At 42.2% G+C, this 20,132-nt stretch overlaps 1 protein-coding gene across 1 annotated transcript in view; it reads left to right on the plus strand.

Annotated features, from left to right (window-relative positions):
• The window catches only part of PRICKLE2 (prickle planar cell polarity protein 2), a 136,309-nt gene that overhangs the window by 32,236 nt on the left and 83,941 nt on the right, over positions 1-20,132 (plus strand). The window lies entirely within an intron of this gene.

Below are 20,132 nucleotides of genomic sequence, written 5' to 3' on the forward strand. Positions count from 1 at the left end.
GAGCATATGGTAGTTATTTAGATGAAACCTTTAAGATGTATTTCTTGGTTAAACTCTGTTGGCTACAGCTGAACCAAGTTTATTCCAAGTCAGTCAGGAAACATCATAGTTCTGGCTGAGGCAGCTTCAGGGCCACCTATGACTACAGAAGATAGAAGAGTGAAGGGTAGTGTGTATATTTAGTTCTTTATTTTTAAATATTTCATGCTCTGAGAGAGGCTTAGCGTAAGAGAATCCTGAAACAAATCAGTAAAACAACATCCTGAATAAATGCCTGTGGAACAGGTGAAAAGGAACAGCTCTGTGTAGCTGCTCCAATCCTGGAAGGTTCCTAATGGCACAAAGTGCATACAAGTCTCTGCCCAACTTTTCACATGTCCCACTTAACATGCAGGCATCAGGGGTGCTCCCCACGCGTTCAGTTTACACATAGGTATGTATAAAGAGGGCTTACATCTCCAATTTTAATACCTTAGGAATGGCATTCTTAGTTATTTCAAACAAACAGGGAAGGACCTTGTAAGAAAATTAGTTACCCAGCTGAATATAGCTACAGCTTCATACAATGAAAGTGAAATGCTATATATATACTTCATTACTTAAAGCAAGTGCCCTATTCTGTTTATTCAAAGTACATCTATTCCATTGTGTAACCCATAGGGCACATGTATCAAGAAATAAAGTATATATATAGCATTTAGCTTTCATTATATGCCTCTCTAGCTATATTCAGTTGGGTAACTAATTTATTTACAAGGTCCTTCTGTGTTTGTTTTTTTGTTATAAACATTTGTGAGGGCTCCTCCTCTGTGGGTTTTTTAAATTCTTAGTTATTTAGCATGTGTAGGGTGACCATATGAAAAGGATGACAAGGCTCCTGTATCTTTAACAGTTGCATAGAAAAGGGAATTTCAGCAGGTGTCATTTGTATATATGGAGAACCTGGTGAAATTTCCTCTTCATCACATCAGTTAAAGCTGCAGGTGCCCTGCCCTCGTTTAAATCTGGTCACTCTAGTATAGCTCCTGCAGTTTTAATTGTTGTGATGAAGCCAGAATTTCATCAGATTCTCCATATATACAAATGACACCTGCTGAAATTCCCGTTTCTATGCAACTGTTAAAGATACAGGAGCCCTGTCCTCCTTTTCATATGGTCACCCTAAGCATGTGAATCTATGTAGTTAAAACTTAACCCCTGTTCTGGTATTAGCCTCAACATACAAGGGTTAAAAGAGTGCAGGGGTGTGGGGTGGGGACAAGTATCCTTTGCCTTTGGTTTTGAATCAGAAACTGTCTTGCAGATCCCAAAATGTTTTATCCACACACTCCCACTCCACTCCCTCCTTCCTACAGATTGGAAATGGTATTTTATTAGAGAAAATCAAGTCCCACCTTTTGTTTGTTTGTTCTTGCAAGCTACTTAATAATGTGCTGGCTGCTCACCTTATGGTTATTCCAAACTGAATCTTGTAAACTTAGGGCTCATCTACACCAAGCAGGATATTCCACTATGAAAGTGGTATATAAAAGGCAGGAGCCACACTACTGCTTTATAGCGGTATTGAAGTGCACTGCAAGATCTACACTATTGTTTTATAAAGGTACTGAAGTGCACTGAAAACTGTTGGGGCCCATGACACATCTACAGCAAGCAGGATATAACACTATGAAAGTGGTATGAAAGCAGTAGTTGGTATGTGTCATGGGCCCCAACAGTTGTCAGTGCACTTCAATACTGCTATAAAGCAGTAGTGTGGCTCCTGCCTTTCATATACCGCTTTCATAGTGGAATATCCTGCTTGGTGTAGATGAGCCCTTAATCTGTGCCAATCTTAATGAATTAAACATGTTTTCTGCGTGCCTGCTGAATGACTGAAACAGGGGACTACAGTTTAAAGGGGATTACAGTTTCAAGAATCACGCATGTACTTAAGTTTCCTTCAGCCGTTGCTTCTCAGAAGGTGACCCCTGCCATCTCCACTCAGAGCCTCCAAACTGCAGTTCAGACACCCCAGTTAAAACTGCAGTGTGGAGATCTGGTATTCTAAGCTTTTCCATGGGGAGAATGGAAGAAGAAGGAGGAGGAGGAGAAGAAAGCACAAATGGAATGGCTCTGCTCCTCTCCGTATTGTATCTAAGTAATTTGAAGACCCTGGACTTTTGTGTCGTCTGTGAATTGAAGGCATGAGAGCAGCAAATGAAACTGCATTACCAGCTGCTTAGCAACATTTCTCTGTGTGTAGGTGCTTAGCAACAGGTGATCTTTCATTCCTAAGTTGCAGGCACTAGATTCCTACATACTAACAGGAGTTATTTGGACAGATGCTTGCAGAGGAATTGGGCAGTGTAGAGAGGAACAAGACACAGCCTGCCATTTCCAAATTTCTAACTGCAAGAGCTGGAGGAGCCCTGCAAATGACGCAAAGGAGACATCTTGTCTAGGATCAAGGAGTCTTAAACCCTGATCCTGTGGAGTCTTCAATGGACTTTCCACAGGGAAGACATTTTCCCTCTCCCTGACAGCCACTAGTTATACTAGGTAACATTATGATTTTATTTTGTCGTGACATGAAATTGGAAGCACCTACAGGTATTTATCCAACTCACATGATAGCTACCTAGAGATATGAAACCAAAGATTTAGCTGGCTGTGTCAAATAGCGCTAGCTCCAGGGTTTTTTTGTAGTGGGGGGGACCCTTGACCAAGATTCCCTCAGGGCAGGGGGAAGCTCCATGCAGGGCCCCACCTTCTCGTCTTTGCTAGTTGCACCACGGCCTATTCACTTGCTCGCTCTCTCCGAGCCCAGTCTGCAGAAGCCCCCGAAGGGAGAGCATGAAGCAATGGCTGCTCCATCTCCTCACTCTTGTTGCTGCTTGTATGCTTGGCCAAGGCAGGAACAGACCGCCAAATCAAGGAGGAGGAACGGTAGGGCCAGCTATTCCATCAGGAGGTATGAAGGAAGATGAAAGGGGAAGGAGGGCCATTCCACCAGCGCTGCTGAAAAACTACTTCTTTTCAGTGGAGGTTGGTGGCTCTGATGTCAGTGGGGTGGTGAATCTGCTCTGGGTTTCAGTCAGAACCAGCCGGAATTGTAAAGGAGGTATCGCACCATGGATAGAGCTCCTTTAGAATCCCAAGTAGTTCTAACTGAAACCCAGAGCAGATTCACAGCCCTATTGACATCGAAGCCACCAGCCTCCACAGCTTATAATTTTCTTTAGCCTTTCTTGGCATTCACCCCTCCGGTCCTGCCTCCTCTGCTTTCCTTGACCTCTTTGTCTCCTCCATGTGTGTATCATAATTCCTTAAAGCCTATTCTATCCCACTTTCTTTAACTGCCCTGTCTCTTGGGCATCCCACTCCTTCATTTCCCTGGCCTTGGGGCCTGTTTCACAACTTTCAGCCTCCCTGCTTAGAATCATAGAATCATAGAACAGCAGAGTTGGAAGGGGCCTACAAGGCCGTCGAGTCCAACCCCCTGCTCAATGCAGGAATCCACCCTAAAGCATCCCTGACAGATGGTTGTCCAGCTTACCCGGTACCCTTTTCTATGTCCCTGTTTCTTTCCAACAGCACACAGCCCCTCTTGCCCCTAGTCCCCACATGAAGCTTTTGCTTTTGGCCCCACTCAGCACTGGAAAGCAGGCCCTGAGGACGCCTTCAAAATGAAATCCGGCTCTCAGGCTGGAAAACAGCTTCCCAAGCCTTTGCCTAACCTAACCTCTCATTCACCTTCTTTGCAACATCTGTGCCATTTGTCAATAGCCAATGATTGACCTTTCCTTATAGTAGTTAGATTGTTCTTAGAGTGGCCACGCATCCTCTTTTGCAGAGGACAGTTCTCTATTTGAAGGGCTTTCCAGTCCAATTCCAATTTAAAGATAAAAAACGCTGAGAATTGTTGCCTGTCAACAATTAGCACACGGGAGAGCAGGCTGAATTGGCAGGCACACAGGTAACCTGGTCACAGTCTTCCAGACTATGGTAAGATGTACTGTATTTCTATTTAACTATAATAATTATTTCTGAATTGGCATATAAATTAGCATATGCACATTTCATGCAAATCACTGTCTTCTTTTCTGCGCCTTCTTTGGTGATGTATTTCCACTTTTGGGGTGATTCATAACGGGCCGCCCTCTTGCTCATGAATATCTCATAACCTCATGGCAGTCCAAACACTGTCAAAGGGAAACTCATAGGCAACAAGCAACACATTTTAATCCTGGTTTAATTCCAACTGCAGAAATAGACGGGGAGAGTGATTTCACAGGTTATAAAGACATAAGAGATATGGCAGAATTTTGATTTCCTCCAAGAGGAAACTGTATGAGTAGAACCAGCTGATGTAAATAAGTCTAGTTTGATGCTTCGGTGGAGCAGCATTGATTTATACCAGCTGAACATCTGGTTCATAATTCATAACCAGGCACTACAGAACTCTTTGTTACTCTGCTGTTAAAGTGTAAAGAATTCTTGAGAGCTCACGATATAGGGTAGATGAGATGCACAGAGTGGAACCTCCATTATCTGAAACCCTGATTGTCTTGACTTCTACTCTTTCTTCCTTTCCTATAGCAAGAACAAATGTGAATTACATGATATTGATCCAGCCTGTTTATTGGTTTATGTAGCAGAAACCAGTTCAGCCTAAATTTCAGCTCAGCAGAATAGACAGGTAGAGCTAACTCCCAGGAGATAATTGGAAAAGACTGCATGGTAAAGCAAAAAAAAAAAAAAAAAAACATTTCAGGGTGCAGATAAAACACAAAAGAATTAAGGGCATAATATGGGCAGCTCAAGAACGTAGTAAGGGTGACCAGCTGAGGTTTGGGAACTAGAAGTGGCTGGTTGGAAATTCAAATGTAGGAACTCCACAATCACACACCAGAATGAATGTAGATTTATTGTATGGTCTATTAAAGATATCTACAGAAGTTGTGTTTTCCCAGCTTTGGTAAGGTATGCACATTCCCCCCCTCCCCACCCATTCTTATTTAAGCTAGAGATAGAGCAATGAAGAAGAGCATAGCAACCAACCTATGCGACTACAATCTCTCTGTCAGCCCAGGTGGCAAGAGAATCTTGGCTATGGGAAGGCTGAGGTGCTTGCTGCAGGATTCAATAATCTCAGTGTTACAAATAAATAGCTCTGACTTATTTTCGCATAAATAATCAGTGCTAGTCTCTGAAGGATTTGTGCCACAGTGTTGTCAATCTGAAGCCCTGAATGCAATGTACAGGGCATATTTCTGACACTGTTACCACAGAGTGGCATTCGTGTGGCTGTCCCAGACTGACGCATTCCTCTGTGCTACAAAGTTGCATTCTATGAAGCATGCCTGAATTGTACACCAAAGACTGGCAAGGTGCTTCCAGGTGAGGCTTTTATTGTGCAATCATCTTGCCTCTTTCACGGAATTTTACAGGGGAATTTTCAGATATCATAAGAATGTAAGAGGAGCCATGCTGAATCAGATCAAGGGTCCATCTAGTGCAGCACTCTGTTTATTTATTATTTATTAAGGACACAAGTGCAACAGCACCCTCCCACCCATGTTCCCCAACAACTGTTGTACATAGGCTTACTGCCTCTGATATTGTAGGTAGCATATAGCCATCAAGACTAGTTGCCATTGATAGCCTTTTCCTACAGGAATTTATCCAGCCCCTTTGAAAGCCATCCAAATTGGTGGCCATCACTACATCTTGTGGAAGTGAATTAACTATGTGCTACAGTATGTGGAGAAGTACTTTCTTTTATCTGTCTTGAATCTCCCACCAATCAGCTTCATGGGATGATCCTGGGTCCTAGTATTAGGAGAGAGGGAGAAAAATGTTGTTGTCTTCCATTTGTAACCCTCCTGCATTTTCCCAGGCTTCTTCCAGGGAAAGATGGAATAGCTTCACAATGCCATTTGTTTGGTAGTATCAGGAGCTTTCCTTCTGGATATATCCACAGCATCATGAGAGGCCTGATGTGCTGAAAGCTTTGTTGTAGTTGTGTCTTTGCTATTCAAAGGCTGATGTTTCGATGTTGGGACAATTCATAGAATCATAGGCCTTCACTAGACCTACCAGTTAGCTTGCGACAAAGGAGGGAAGATCTCACAATGTGTTTATCACGAGATCCCTCCTCTGTTTACATGCGGTGCGCAATGACCTCAGAAGGAGAGGCGTTGTGCCTGCCATTTTTTTTAACTTGGAGGGGCAGCAGCTCATGAATACTTGTGCGCAAACGGTGAGTAATTTTTTTAATTTAAATTACTTTCCCTGCTCCCCCCACCCTACCTCCAATGGGCGCAGTGCTCCTGGCTCCTCACAAGGAATCATGCGGAGCCGGGTCAACACGCGACGCCTGGCCACATGTTCCATGGTCTCGGCCTCAGCCCAAGACTGCAGAAAAACTGGGGCTAAAGCGGAGGGCGAGATCCCGGGGCAAGAGAGGGATCATAGAATAGCAGAGTTGGAAGGGGCCTACAAGGCCATCGATCCCTCCCTGATCCCAGAATACCCTGTGTGTCATGTGGATGCACAGGGACGATCCTGGGGATCACCCCAAGATAAACCCCTGTCTAGGTATGGCCATAGAATAGTAGAGCTGTAAGGGGCCTATAAGGCCATAGAGTCCAACCGTCTGCTGAATGCAGGAATTATGATGGAACCCAAAGATAGCTCACAGATTGCCCCTTTCATGAGACATCATACTTCATGCATCATAAAGAGGCCACCAGTTCAGGACTAGTGAGCAGAGACAGAGGGTGAGGTAATAAACTTTTTCTCACTTCAGGCTGATAGTAAGGACTGATGTGATTGAAATCACCCCCATACAAAATATTTCCCTGAAGACAGAAACATGCATATCAGGAAGAATCCTACACCCTGTCACCTGGGCCAGATCTACACCAAGCAGAATATAAAATTTTTGAAAACGGTGTTTTGAAAACGGTGTATGGAGTGTGTCCTGGGCCTGAACAGTTATCAAAACTTTTATAAAGCAGTAGTGTAGACCCTGCCCTAGTTTCCTGTGTTAAGTGTTTTGTTTTTGTTTTGTATGGAGTAGCATTTCAGAAATGAGGTATGAACTGATGTAATATTGGATAGTTGAATAAAATAGGGGTGGGGAACTGTTTTATTTTGAAGGCAGAAGCAAAGTGAGAGGGGGCAGCCCTTTTCTCTTTCTGTCATGGCATTCTCCCTCTTTTACACCCCCTTTTGTCTTTCTCATATTTCTTTCTCTGCCCTCCCCCACCTCTTCTTCCTCAAGCCATGGTTTCCTAAGGGAGAGACAGATCCCCCTTACTAGAGGGCTGAACTGATTCCTCACAGAAGGCTTTTGAAATTAGGCCAAGGACTGCAAGTGGCGCTAGAGCTACAAGTTGCCTGTCCATGGTATTAAAATATTTTCAGCTTTTATTCAGTGAGCCTAAAGCTACGCATGCATAAACTGCATGAAGCAACTCCTGTGGGACAAAGAAAACAACCTGAGGGGAGGGTTGGATTTAGTATAATTGCTATTCACAAAAAGAATAGGAAAACTGAACCCCAAAATTCTAGATGTTTATGAATATAGAGCTAGTTAAGATCCTCTCTCTAACATGTTGGGGGTGAGCCAGAAAAAGTTAAACATGCTTAAAGCCTATTGAAATAAATGGGGCATGATACAGCTTTTTAAGCCTAGCATATGCTCAAGTCTCATGGATTCAAACAGGTTTAAGCATTCCATTATGTGGAATTAAGCACCATTATTGATATGCTTCTCAATAATTCATTTACTATATACTGAAAAGAATCACAGTGCCAAGTATATCAGTATGCAGGTTCAAAATACTAAAGTGTGTTCAGAAACCTCTCCTATTAGCCTACGACTTTTAGCCACAGTGTGTCTTACATCTGTTTTGTAGTTTGGGGCTAAAAATCAAATGAGAGAATAGTTTCCGGCACCTGGGGCACAGGATTACATGCATACCTTCATGTTCCACAATTATAATATGGATTAATGTGGTTTTTGAACAGCAACAAACATACAAACAGAGGCAGTTTTTGAGGGATGTTTATCCTTCTAGACAAGCTGACTTAATCTGCCTGTGATCTCTCTGTCACTTGACTGGAAATGCAGTTCAGCCAGTCTGGCTGTTTGTGATCAATCACCTATGTTATTTGGTCTTCTGTTTATTGTCTGGAGAATGAATGATTTCTTTCTAAAAAGAAAAGTAAACAGTGATTTCTAGATAGCGAGTCCCTCATGCAGGAATGTACTAGGGATTTTTCTTTTTCTTTTCTTTTGAAAGTCTTTTGGTAAAGGTCATGTGTGTTACATTCTATGCATAGTAAGAACTGAAAAAGAGGCCAGAGCTATGCTCCATCTTTTATAAGTGCTTTCATTTTAGTCTGTTCACTCATCAGAATAGCAGCTAAATTCTATGGCGCTTTGAAACAGGAACTGAGATGTATACAAACAACGTCAACAAGTGAGGCCAGCATTTGTAGTTTTTCAAAATACCTTGAAGGTGTTATGAACCCTATTCAGGTGTTCTTCTTGCGTATAGATGGAATGCATCAGGAGGGATAGTACTCCAGCCCTACCCCTTTCTGTTGTTACACCATCTTTCTCTACTTGTGGAGGACAACTATCTGAAGAGGACAGCCTCCTCTATCTGGGGAGGCTCTCCATGTGATTGAAAATACTGGAAAATCAGAGTTCTTAATTGCCTGCAGAACTCCCACGGATACAGGAGCTCTTGTCTTCACAAAGTCACTCTCCATGCATACACAACAAGAGTGACGGAGGCTAGCTTTAAGCAACATGTTTAAACAACACAGGGAATGCCCAAATAGGGCCGTTTTCTTCTTCCATTCTGTGGCAGTGGACCTGAGCTTGATTGCCACAGAAAGAGAAGCAAGTCGCTTATAGGACCTTATATAAGTTTTTTCCTTTATTACCGAAGAAAACCTTGCAAGTGTAAATGGTCTCTTTTCTAACTTTTAGACAACTTTAATATAAGTAGATCTCCTTCTAACCAATATGGTGGCAACCTTTGGACAAAAAGATCTGGATGCGTTAAGAAAAGAGGAGATTTCATGCATGGCATGAAATTTGTGATATCTGGCTTGATGTACCAATTTCTACTGCATACTCTCTATGTTTGGTTGTTGTTTAATATGTTGTTATTGTGATCATTATTTTATTGTTATTTTATTGTTTGATTGTATGGTTTTTTATGATTGTAAACCACATTTAGGGCATCTGCCAATTTTGTGGTATATTATTATTAATATTAATTATTATTATTATTATTATTATTATTATTATTATTATTATTATTATTAATCCCATCAGCTCCAGCCAGCATGACCAGTGGCCAGGAATGATGGACATTGTAACCCAAAACTTCTGGAAGATGCCAGGCTGGGTAAAGCTGATCTATTCAGTCCTTGAGAAGTCACTTGCCATGTCAACCTTTATCAGAATGATTAAGGGGATGCTCACTTTCTCTCAAGTCTATTCTGTCTAATCCTCATGACTCATGACTGATTTATCCTCCAGTTTGAGCCTTGCCTACATAACAGAACACACATTTCTCTAACAGACCATATTTTCACAAGGGTGGCAACCCATTTTGGCTTCGCTTTGATTCTGTGTCTGAAACACATGAGGTGTGAAGTGAACACAAACAAAATCTGAGAGGAGATATTTATTTAAAGCGGGTTTTTTTTTAAAAAAATACCTAAGCATATAAAGTAGAATAAAATTAACATTAAAAAAATCAGGTTGTTTTGCTTCAATAGGAAGTATGAAACCCCTTTGACAAAGGAAAATGTCAGCTGTGGAACTATGGACTCCATCTCCATGGCCCATGGGAGCTCTAACTAGATGGCCTGGAGAAGAACCAGTGGAAGCTCTGAGTTCTTTTAAAGCATTTGCTGCTGCTTTTCCTCCTTAGCCAGAGTGGCCTTCTAAGCTCCCTCACAGAGGGGTCATGAGACAAAGGCTTTTGCTAGACCAGGCTACATTCCCAGGTGATACCCAGGATTGTCCATGTGCATCCACATGGGGATCCCGGGCTCAGGCAGGGATCAACCCTCCCTTGCCCTGGGATATAGGCCTACCCTTTAGCCACGCTTTTTCCCCACGGTCTCGGGCTGAGCCCATGAGCGTGTGGCCCATTTCCGCAGCTTTTCCCAGCTCTGCGCCCATTGGGGCTGGGGGGGTGAGCGGGGAAATATTTTTCTTTAAAAAACCCCAACAACTTATCTTTCCGCTCGAGCGCTCGTGAGCAGCCAGCCCTTTAAGAATTTTTTTTTAAATGGCGGGCACGATAGCTCTCCTCTTGAGCTCATTGCACCTGATGTGTAAACAAGGGCGGGATCTCACGTTATTCACAACGCGAGATCACCCTTCCTCTCCCCCAGACTTTCAGCTAGGTCTATCAAAGGCCAGAGTCACAAGTGGCTTTCACACACACACATCTCATCATATAAACAGCCAGGCATGCCGACATAACACATTCATTTACAGCAAAGGGGGTCAGTCAGTAAGGGTAAGATTTCAACAACCGCAGATGTGCTTGTGAAATACAGAGGCCTGTGCTTTAATAGCAAAATTCTTAGGCTAATCTCTGCTAAAGCTATTCCGTTTCTTTCACTGGTCCCAAGTGAAAGATATTGGTCCATACTTGTTGACAGGTCACTGGTGAGAATATAGCCACACTTAGGGGAGGACATAGGAAGCTTTGTTATACTGAGTCAGACCATTGGTCCATCTAGCCCAGTATTGTCTACACTGACTGGCAGCAGCTCTCTAGGATTTCAGGCAGGAGTTTTTCCAGCCCTCCCAGATGATGCTGGGACCTTAGCAGGTTCTCTGTGAAAAATATGTGCTCTACTACTTATTTCATTTTTATATTGCCCAATAGCCGAAGCTCTCTGGGCGGTTCACACAAATTAAAAACCATTCAAAATATAAAACAAAACAGTATAAAAACATGATATAAAATACAATATAAAAGCACAACCAGGATAAAATCAGCAGCAGTGCAGAAATACAATTTTAAAATACAAATTTAAAACAGCAAAGTTAAAATTAAATTTATAAACTGTTAAAATACTGAGAGGATAAAAAGGCATCTGAAAGAATATAGTGTAGGTGCCAGGAGAACCTATGGCTCATGGAAAACTGGTTCTCAGTTGTCTAGGAGGACCCCCGTTTGTCTACCCACTGCTTTTCACTACCTGCATCTGCTACTAGCCCCAGCCTCCTCTTTTTCACTCCTACCAGCTTGCTGGTATTGTGGTCATGCTTCCAGCCTTATTCAGTAAGTGTGCACATTCACAGACATGCACAAGATTGTACCCTTCAAGGTGCATGGGTTATGTAGTGTCACATCGAAATATAAGACATCCACCTGTCATGCAATATATGCGTGCAAATGTTATGCAGTATTTGTGAAACAGATTTTTAATTTCATTTGTGCAGTCTGATCCTATGCATGTTTACTCTGGAGTAATTTCCAGTGAATTCAATGGCACTTACTTCCAAGCAAGTATAAGACTACAGTCTAAGGTCTTATTGCCACCGAAAAACCAGCCTTCTTGTAATGGCGGCTAATAAAATAGCATGATGATGATGATATCTAAAAAGTATAAAATAATAACCACCAGACGTCAAGCCTTTCCAGAGCAGCACACTAATAGAATATGATCAGGAGCAATCTAGTGATGCAGCCGCCTTTGTAAACAGAGAAATCATTACCAAACTCCTGAATGACCTGACCAAGATGGCCAGATGGGTCTCCCTAGGTAGGTGACTGGACACTGGACAGAGTGAACCACTGTCATAGAACTCTTGCTCTTCTTTGCTAGCCACCTCCCCTCAGACCTGGAGAAGACTTTCCAACAACACCTTCCATGTCTGGTGGGGTATATATGGGACAAGGTGTTCCTTAAGGTTTCAAAGGTCAAAGCCAGCATTTTGAATTGGGCCTGAAATCTAGCTGACTAATGAATTTATATGCAGAGTATATATGCATTAGAACCAAGGGTAGGCAGTCTGATGCCCTCCTGATGTTATGGATTTCCAGCTCCTGTCAACCTCAGCCAGCATGGCCAGTGAACAGGAATTGTGGGGTTTCTAGTCCCAAATCTCTAGACAACACCAGGGCCGTTTCTACACCTGCCTTTTCCCCCGGGATCATCTCTGTGCATCCAAATGACACACAGGGGATCCCAGGAGCTGGCAGGGACGATCCCTCCATTTGCCTGGGATAATCCTTAGGTGTAGAAAGGGCCCAGGTTGCCTATCCCTGCATTAGGCAATTCAGCCTGTTTGTATAGATTCTCCAGCCTTGATTCTCTTCCAGGTGCACAATGCAAGGTTCCTTGGGTTTTGGATGCCTGTGGCACTCTTCCTACAAAATTACCATTTATATTATATAGTTTCATAGGCTGGTGGTTGCACCACACACAGGGTTTTGAGTTTGTCACCTTTACATTTCATGACTTGACCTCTGATATCTCTGGGATCCCTTGTGTGCTCAAGATGAAGCTTGTCTATTAGTATTTGTAGTGCCGGCATATGGTTATGTTCCAAGATGACAACCTGATGCTGATTCTAGAAGCACATTTTTACCATCTCAGGGAGTTTTTATTGCCTTGATTATCTGTATATTATCTCCCCCTGGCTGTAATCCGTCAGCAGTATAAAGGCATAGAAGGTTTAGCTCTGGGGAGGTTTCATTGCCAGTAAAAATGACTTGCAGTTTTGTGTGTTTATTTTAAAATGACACTGTTGATCAAATTTTAAGGTGTACAATATTAACATTTCAGCAAAGTGCCATGCTTCGTAATTGAGAGGAGTTTTCCCGTGTAAATGAAAGCGGAAATTCTCAGGATTCCACATATTTTTCAAAAATTCATAAAACCATACCGGAGGAGAAATTATGGCATGTACTTGCCCTTTTAGACAAGTGCTAAAAATTTGCTGGGCCATACTCTGCACATGTATGAAGACCAAGTTAAGCCCCACACTAAAGATGGAGAGAATTACCTGGCTATTCTATATTGACTTCCCAAACCCACTGTGTTCATTGAGGCTAAACCCCAATTAACACAGCTGGGAGGTGCTTTTTCTCTTCTTTATGCATGCTTATTGGGTGAGGTGGAAACCATGGCTTTTGTTTACTAGAATAATCACTCTAGTAATTAAAGTTATGGTGTGCTGTCAATCACTATAGCTGCCAAATGCCCCATCCATACTGTTGAACAAACTGATACCTCATTCTCCCATTATATAGGTTTTTTTAAGTGCCTGCTTCTAGGAGGCACTTAATGGCAAACTGAGATGGCAGAGCCAAATCTCTTAGGAATAGCCATCAGTCCTCTTCTCCTTCCCTTCCCCCCATACATATACCCTCTGCTGGTAGTAGACAGGAGAATGGCATATAGTGTCAGATGCATAACCATGCGTGAGAGCAATTACAGATAATTGGACTTGTGTCCTGTCTGGATTTGGATAATGTGTGTCAATTACTGTGCCATCTAGATGTGTCACTAAAGAGCAATGATTTTATTGCTGTAATTGGAAGAATTGGTGGTGAATTTTCTTTGCTCCGTCTGGGAGCAAGTTTCAGGTTCATTACATTCCACCCTGGGTTCCAGCTCCCAGCAAAAACTAGTTTTCCCTTTGTTTAGAAAAACATGGAAATGGAACCATGCATTTCCATATTTATTTACATAATTATGCCATTTACATTCCTTTATGCTACCTTTGGTAGCCTGTTGGTGAGGCTTGAGATAAATGTAGTGCCTCATTCGAACATGGAGAACTTGTGTTAGGCAACTTTCCCGGGGAGAAAAACCCCTTTAATTGTGAGAATGACATGGGTAAATACAGTTCATTAGGTCAGAAACAGAGCTCAATCCTGGAACCTATTGTCAGTGCTAGAGCTCAGCTCTGTAATAATGAGTGCCTCTGAGAACATGCAGAATGCATACCACTCAGCACTGAATTATCTAGTTCTGAAGAACTGTCACCCAGCTTCTATAATCACTGTAACTAAAGTGAATTGCAAAGGCTCCCATTCTCTGGAAGATAAAAACCTGCCATTCTAACCATCATTGCTTGCTGCTTTTACAGCCAGGATTAGCTTTGATTCGAGACAGCTAGTACATTTCCTAACATGGGTTAGTTTCCCCTTAACACATCCCAACCATCACATTTATTTTAATGGGCCTTTTCAAACAACACAGTAAGCCAACCCTTTTGAAGCAAATAGTTAGTGAGCCTGTTTAAACTGTGGTTATGTAGCCACCATGGTTAGGAATGGTTCACACGACATGCTAAGTCGTGGTTCACCTGACACGCAAAGCCATAATGTTTAGCTCAAAATGCTTAACCACCGTGGCTTAGCACGTCATCTGAACAGAATCTTTATATTATTTTACTGTTTGACAAAATCCCTCTGCAAAGGAATCACTTGAAGCGGCTTACAAAATAGAAAAGCAAGACAAGAATAACGATAATCCATCATTAAAACACAATTACCAGACTAACACAATTACTAGACTGAAAGCAACATCAAAAGAAACAACACAAAAAGCCCAAACTAACAATCAGTAAATTTAATTAAACAAAAATAGACCCAAAAGCTTTGTTAAAGAGAACCATCTTCAATTGCCAGCAGAACACAAATACAGCGGATGCTAATCTAACCTCTTGGGGCGGATAGTTCCAAATACAGGGAACTGCTGCAGAGAAAGCCTTCTAATGCATTGTCACTAACCATGTCTCAGAAGACAAGGGGCTGGTTCCCACGACATAGTGGCTTATTGTGGGTTAAGTAACGACCCACACTCAATTAGTAGTTAAGTGTGTGTTGTCTAATCCTCAATTAACCCACCATGGCTGGTTTCACACGACATTGAGCAACCCCTGATCACGATGCCCCCAATTGGAGGTTGCATATTCAAAACAGTCGCTGCATGCACCCTGCACGCACTGCAGCTAATTGTGGGTTAATTAACACGCAATAACCCACTGAGTCAATAACACACCCAAGAGGGGCACAACACGTGTTCTTCAAGCATATGAAGTCATAACTAGTATTTTTAATTGCGCTCAGAAACAGACTGATAGCCAGTGCAGACAAGAAAGGGCTTACATGAGGTCAGCACCGTGCCCTAATCAAGATTTTAGCTGCGGCATTTTGCAGCAAGCCACTACACTAATGGAAGTCTCCAAGTGGATGTCATGGGCAGCCGTGCATAGGTCATGTTCCAGTAGTTCAGTCAACTTCTCCCTTTTTAAATCCATGGTTGTGGTGGATTGTGCTGTTAAATTCAGAAAAGCCAGGTGGTACAGTCTTTCAGAATGCAAATGGAGACATGAATGTTTGAGTACTCCCTCATGTGAAGACAAACTTACTACATATAGAAAAACGGTATGCCAATTAGCAGGCAGGACCAGAACACTTGGTTGTACCCAGAGAGTTTTTGTCAATGCAGAGTCTTCAGTCATTTCGTCACTACACACAGTCCCAGAAGGGCAATCCAATTTACTTTTCCAATGTAGAGCCCAACTGTGATTGTGGAGGGAGAATCAAAGGACAACAGTTATTCCAGTTCAATAAATCTGGAGTAAACAGGTGTGAATGGTGTCAGTCAGGCCTGACTGCCATGTAAATGTTTTTGGGATTGGGTCGTAGGTATGACAATAGCCTGATTCCCATGTAGGACTTGATTTTTGGCTCATCGGAACCAAAGGCAGACATCAGTCTAGCCGGAGAACAAATATTTTCAAAATGCTGAAGGATGTATGGAGAAGGTTTTCATCTTCTAATCTAAACCAAACAGTAGACACTGTCTTTCTGCAGACACCATATCTAGTACTGGTGTGGAAGACAGAGAAAAGGCTACGAGTTCTCCTTTCATAATAGCTCCAGGCAGTTGCATGTCGATTTATTATTCACAGTTCCCTGCCGGTGGATGTCTTTTGTCAGAAAGAGGGCTGGATCTCCAGAGTGCCCAGGGCCTTTGAAGAAATTCCTCCAGGAATTCAGTCATCCCTAAGAAACATGCAGCTATGACTTTTAAAACTCCAGAACTTTGAAATTTGAGGGGAGGAGAAAAACAACAGAGAGAAATACTAAATAAGGCTGATGGAGAACTTACATGCATTGTGGGCTAATGTAATTATTTCCCTCAATTCCTTTGAATAAAGTTGGCTCAACTTGAAAGAGAATCTTCTCCTTGTTTCATTTTACAAGGCTTGCCCCCCCCCCAAACATTTTTTTTCCTTTATGCTTGAAGGAACTGTTAATTTCCAACATGCTTATTACTTTCTTGCTGGTGATGTCTCCATTTATATTCACATTGTTTGAACTACCCCCCTCTATGGGAAAATGAGAAAATAGTATTTTGGAAGAAGGATGAGAGATCAATATATTTTTCTCTTGCTTCGCTGTGACTGGTTTATGAAATTTGTTGTTTGTGAAAGATTTTCCAAGATTTCATCTGATGCAAGACTAGACCTGCTTTAGCAATTCTCTTTATTCTTGCCAACATTTTAAAGTTCTCCCTTGCAAAACCTTTGAATTATGTCGATGGCTGTACCTAACAAGGCATTTGTGTCTGGAGGTCTTCGATATGAATTAAATTATATAAGTATTTGTTTTAAATTTTTAAATATACTAGCCTACCTTACTGAGTTATGAAAGAGCCATAGCTCAGTGATAGAGCATATGCCCCAGTTTCAATTTCTGACATCTCTAGGTAAAATGATCAGGTAACAGGTGATGTGTAAAACCTCCACCTGGGACCCTGGAGAGCTCCTGCCAGTTAGAGTAGGCCAGTGGTTCCCAAAGTGGGCGGTACTGCCCCCTTGGGGGTGGTGGGATTGCATAGGGGGGCGTTTAGAGGCAAGGGAGCAGCACGGGGGTGCTAAGAGGCAGGGGGGCGCTCGAGGTGGTATTTTCTGTATCAGGAGTTTTGGTTACAGAAGGAAATTTCTGATCACTATCCTGCACTATGTAGAGTGGTTCAGAAGCTCCTGGTTGCATTTCCAACATCATATTTGGTGGAATGTGGTTTTAGTGTGGTCTGCCTACTTCTGTCCAAGCAAAGAAATCAACTCCAAATTACTAAACGTGGTGATTTAAGACTCATGTTAAGTGACTTTAAACCAGACATTGGGAAACTGGTATCACTTCATCAAGCCCATCCATCACATTAAGAATTTACAGAAAAGTGAGGTACTCTACCCTAGTTACTAAATGTGATATCTAATATTCTTGCTAAATGACTTTGAAAAGATGATATCACTGGATCAAGTTAATCAATTATGTTTAATTGAATAAACTAAAAAAATGTAATTGGATTTTGAATAAATATTCAATTAATTGTTACTGTTTTGAATTTTATTGTTATTAACTTCCTCTGTGGGTCATTGAAAACCACTATTTTGAATAATGATTTTTATAGTGTAGGGGGCACTGGGCATGAGTTTGTGGAACCAAAGGGGTGGTTACCTGAAAAAGTTTGGGAACCACTGGAGTAGGCAATATTGAGCTAGATAGACACATAGGCTGATCTGGTATAAAACAGCTACCTGTGTTCCTAAATTATTACAGACAATCAGATGTTGGCTTCATTAACAAATATATGAGTGCAGACTATCAAATTCTGGCATTATTATTATTATTATTATTATTATTATTATTATTATTATTATTATTTCTATACCACCCCATTTCTATTCTGTTGAAGCTCTCTGGGCGATTCACAAAAATTAAAACCATAAAGTACTGTGTAAAATATAAAATATGGAAGCTTACTAGATGTATTCTAAAACAGCAGACGTAGATGCCTCATCAAATACCATTAAATGCCTGGGAGTAGAAGGTGACCTTTACCTGGATCTGAAAAGGTGACAATGTTGGCACCAGATGGGCCTCTATATATGAACAAGCCTTTTGCCTGTGTATGCAGCCCCTTTGCACGAACGAGTGTAATAAACAGTCTTCCATTTACTTATAGCTTCCAGTTGTACACGAACAAAGAAATTATGGTTAACAGCTTCAGAACAAACCAGGATATTAAACCAATTTTGTACCATGGTTTATTATCGAAAGATCTTAGCCAGAATTTCCTGATTTGGATAAAACAGGGAACTGTAAGTAATGGAGGACTTCTTGGTTTGTTTGCCATCTGGGACTTGCTGGGAGTTGTAGGTGTAAGCCTAGGTCCCTGAACACCATGTTAATCTTTGAACACCATCTGAAGCCGCCACTATGATTTTTCTTTTTCCCCTCTGCAACTACAACTTCTGGCATGCTCTTTGCCATGGTGCCTAGCTTGCCTAATGGGAGTGCTGCTACCGAGGCTCACAGGAAGGGAAGTCTGGCTGAGCTGCACTGCACAAATGGTGCCCACAGGTAGGCCATGAGAGAGCTAGCTGACTGACTGACGGTCAGCTCGGTCATTGCTGTTAGTGACAGTCCCGGAGCTGCACTCTCATTCCCGCCCACTCCCGATGGTGCCTAGCAACTGAGGCAGCCAGCCCAAGGTGCTCTCCCTTTAGGCCCAGGACGGCGAGCCACTTCCAGATGATGGCTGCCAAAGCCTGGTAAGTATTCCCTCCTACCCAAGGCATGCTGGGACTTGTAGGCATAAGCCTAGGTCCCTAAATAACATGTTTATCTTTGAGCACTGTCTGAGGTGTGGTGGGAGACAACTGGAGAGTGGGCCTTCTTAGTTGTGGCACCCTGTTTATAGATTTCTTTTTCCTAGGCAGGCTTGCCTAGTGATTGCATTGATGGCTTTCCAGTGCCAAGTGAATCTGGCCTATCACCCAAGGCATGCTGAGAGTTGTTGGCATTTTTCATTTAATTATTTAAAATACTTAAACCCCCAAATTTCATGCTTTTAGATTTTTCTGGTACATTGTACCGCCAGACCTATCCACGTGCCAAATTTCAAGTTTCTAACTCAACTGGAAGTTGGTCAACATTTCCGGACATATATCCCACACATACTTTCAGCTTTATAGGTAGAGATATAGTATGTATAACACTATATAGTTTATATAGTGTTCAGACACTTAACTGGGCTAGTTAGCACAGAATGTAACATGGAGGCTTGTATGCCTCATAACCTAAAAAGGAGTGGAGCTCCCTTCCAATTACTCTATAAGGCTATGATTCCATGAAGATCAGGCCGTTGCACATGCTTCAAGTGTAGTGCCTGCACTCCATGTTGCTTTAGTTCCAGGATGGTGCATGCGCCTGGTCCCATGCTGTTAGATTGGAACGATGACCTTGTTGGTGATTGAAACACTCTGTAGTAATCCTTAAAGTGATCCTGTAAAGAAGGCAAGTATTATTTTCATCCCTATACTGAAGGTGGGGGAGCTGAGTTTGTAAGGTAGTGACTTGTCTAAGAGTAAAAGGCTGATACAGGCTTTTGGTAAAGGCCTTTAGAAGCGGATTAGACATATTCATGGAGGATGGCTATTAGCTTCATGTACTGCTTGGGAGCTTTCCCAGAGGCATCTGGTTGGCTGCTATGCGAACAGGATGCAGGACCTTTGATCCAGTGGATTTGAATGGTGGATTTTCCAGTTCACCATTGTTTCTGATTTGTTCTTGCATTAGAATCTAGTTGTTCCTTCCCCAACAACCCACAATTCCACATCCAGATATCACACTAAACAAATCAGGGATGGAGTGTGCCTGGGTTGTGTAGCTCTGCAGGAGCAGGTGGCCAGCTGGAAGCCAATATGTTTGCTTTAGTTTACAACTAAACAAGTCCCAGGTAGCTGTGATGTCCAAACTCTGGCCCTAGCAGTCAGGGACAGAATTTCAGCAGCAAACTGCTATGGAGAGATAAAAAGGTAAAATTTAGCTTGTTCCCAAGCTAAACTGGGCCTTTTAACCTCTCCGTAGCAGTTTGCTGCTGCCTATCTTTTACCACTACCAATGCAAATTTTGGCAGCACAGCAGGTTTACCTGGGGGGGGGGGGCACATGTGGCCTGTGGACTATGTGTTGTTCAGCCCTACCCTGAAGTAAATACTACCGGGATTTCAATTTACATTTTAAAAATCAGCCTGTTAGATACTAGTGCTGGGTCGAATCC

The sequence above is a fragment of the Elgaria multicarinata genome, chromosome 3 (genome assembly GCF_023053635.1).
Source record: "Elgaria multicarinata webbii isolate HBS135686 ecotype San Diego chromosome 3, rElgMul1.1.pri, whole genome shotgun sequence".
NCBI lineage: Eukaryota > Metazoa > Chordata > Lepidosauria > Squamata > Anguidae > Elgaria > Elgaria multicarinata.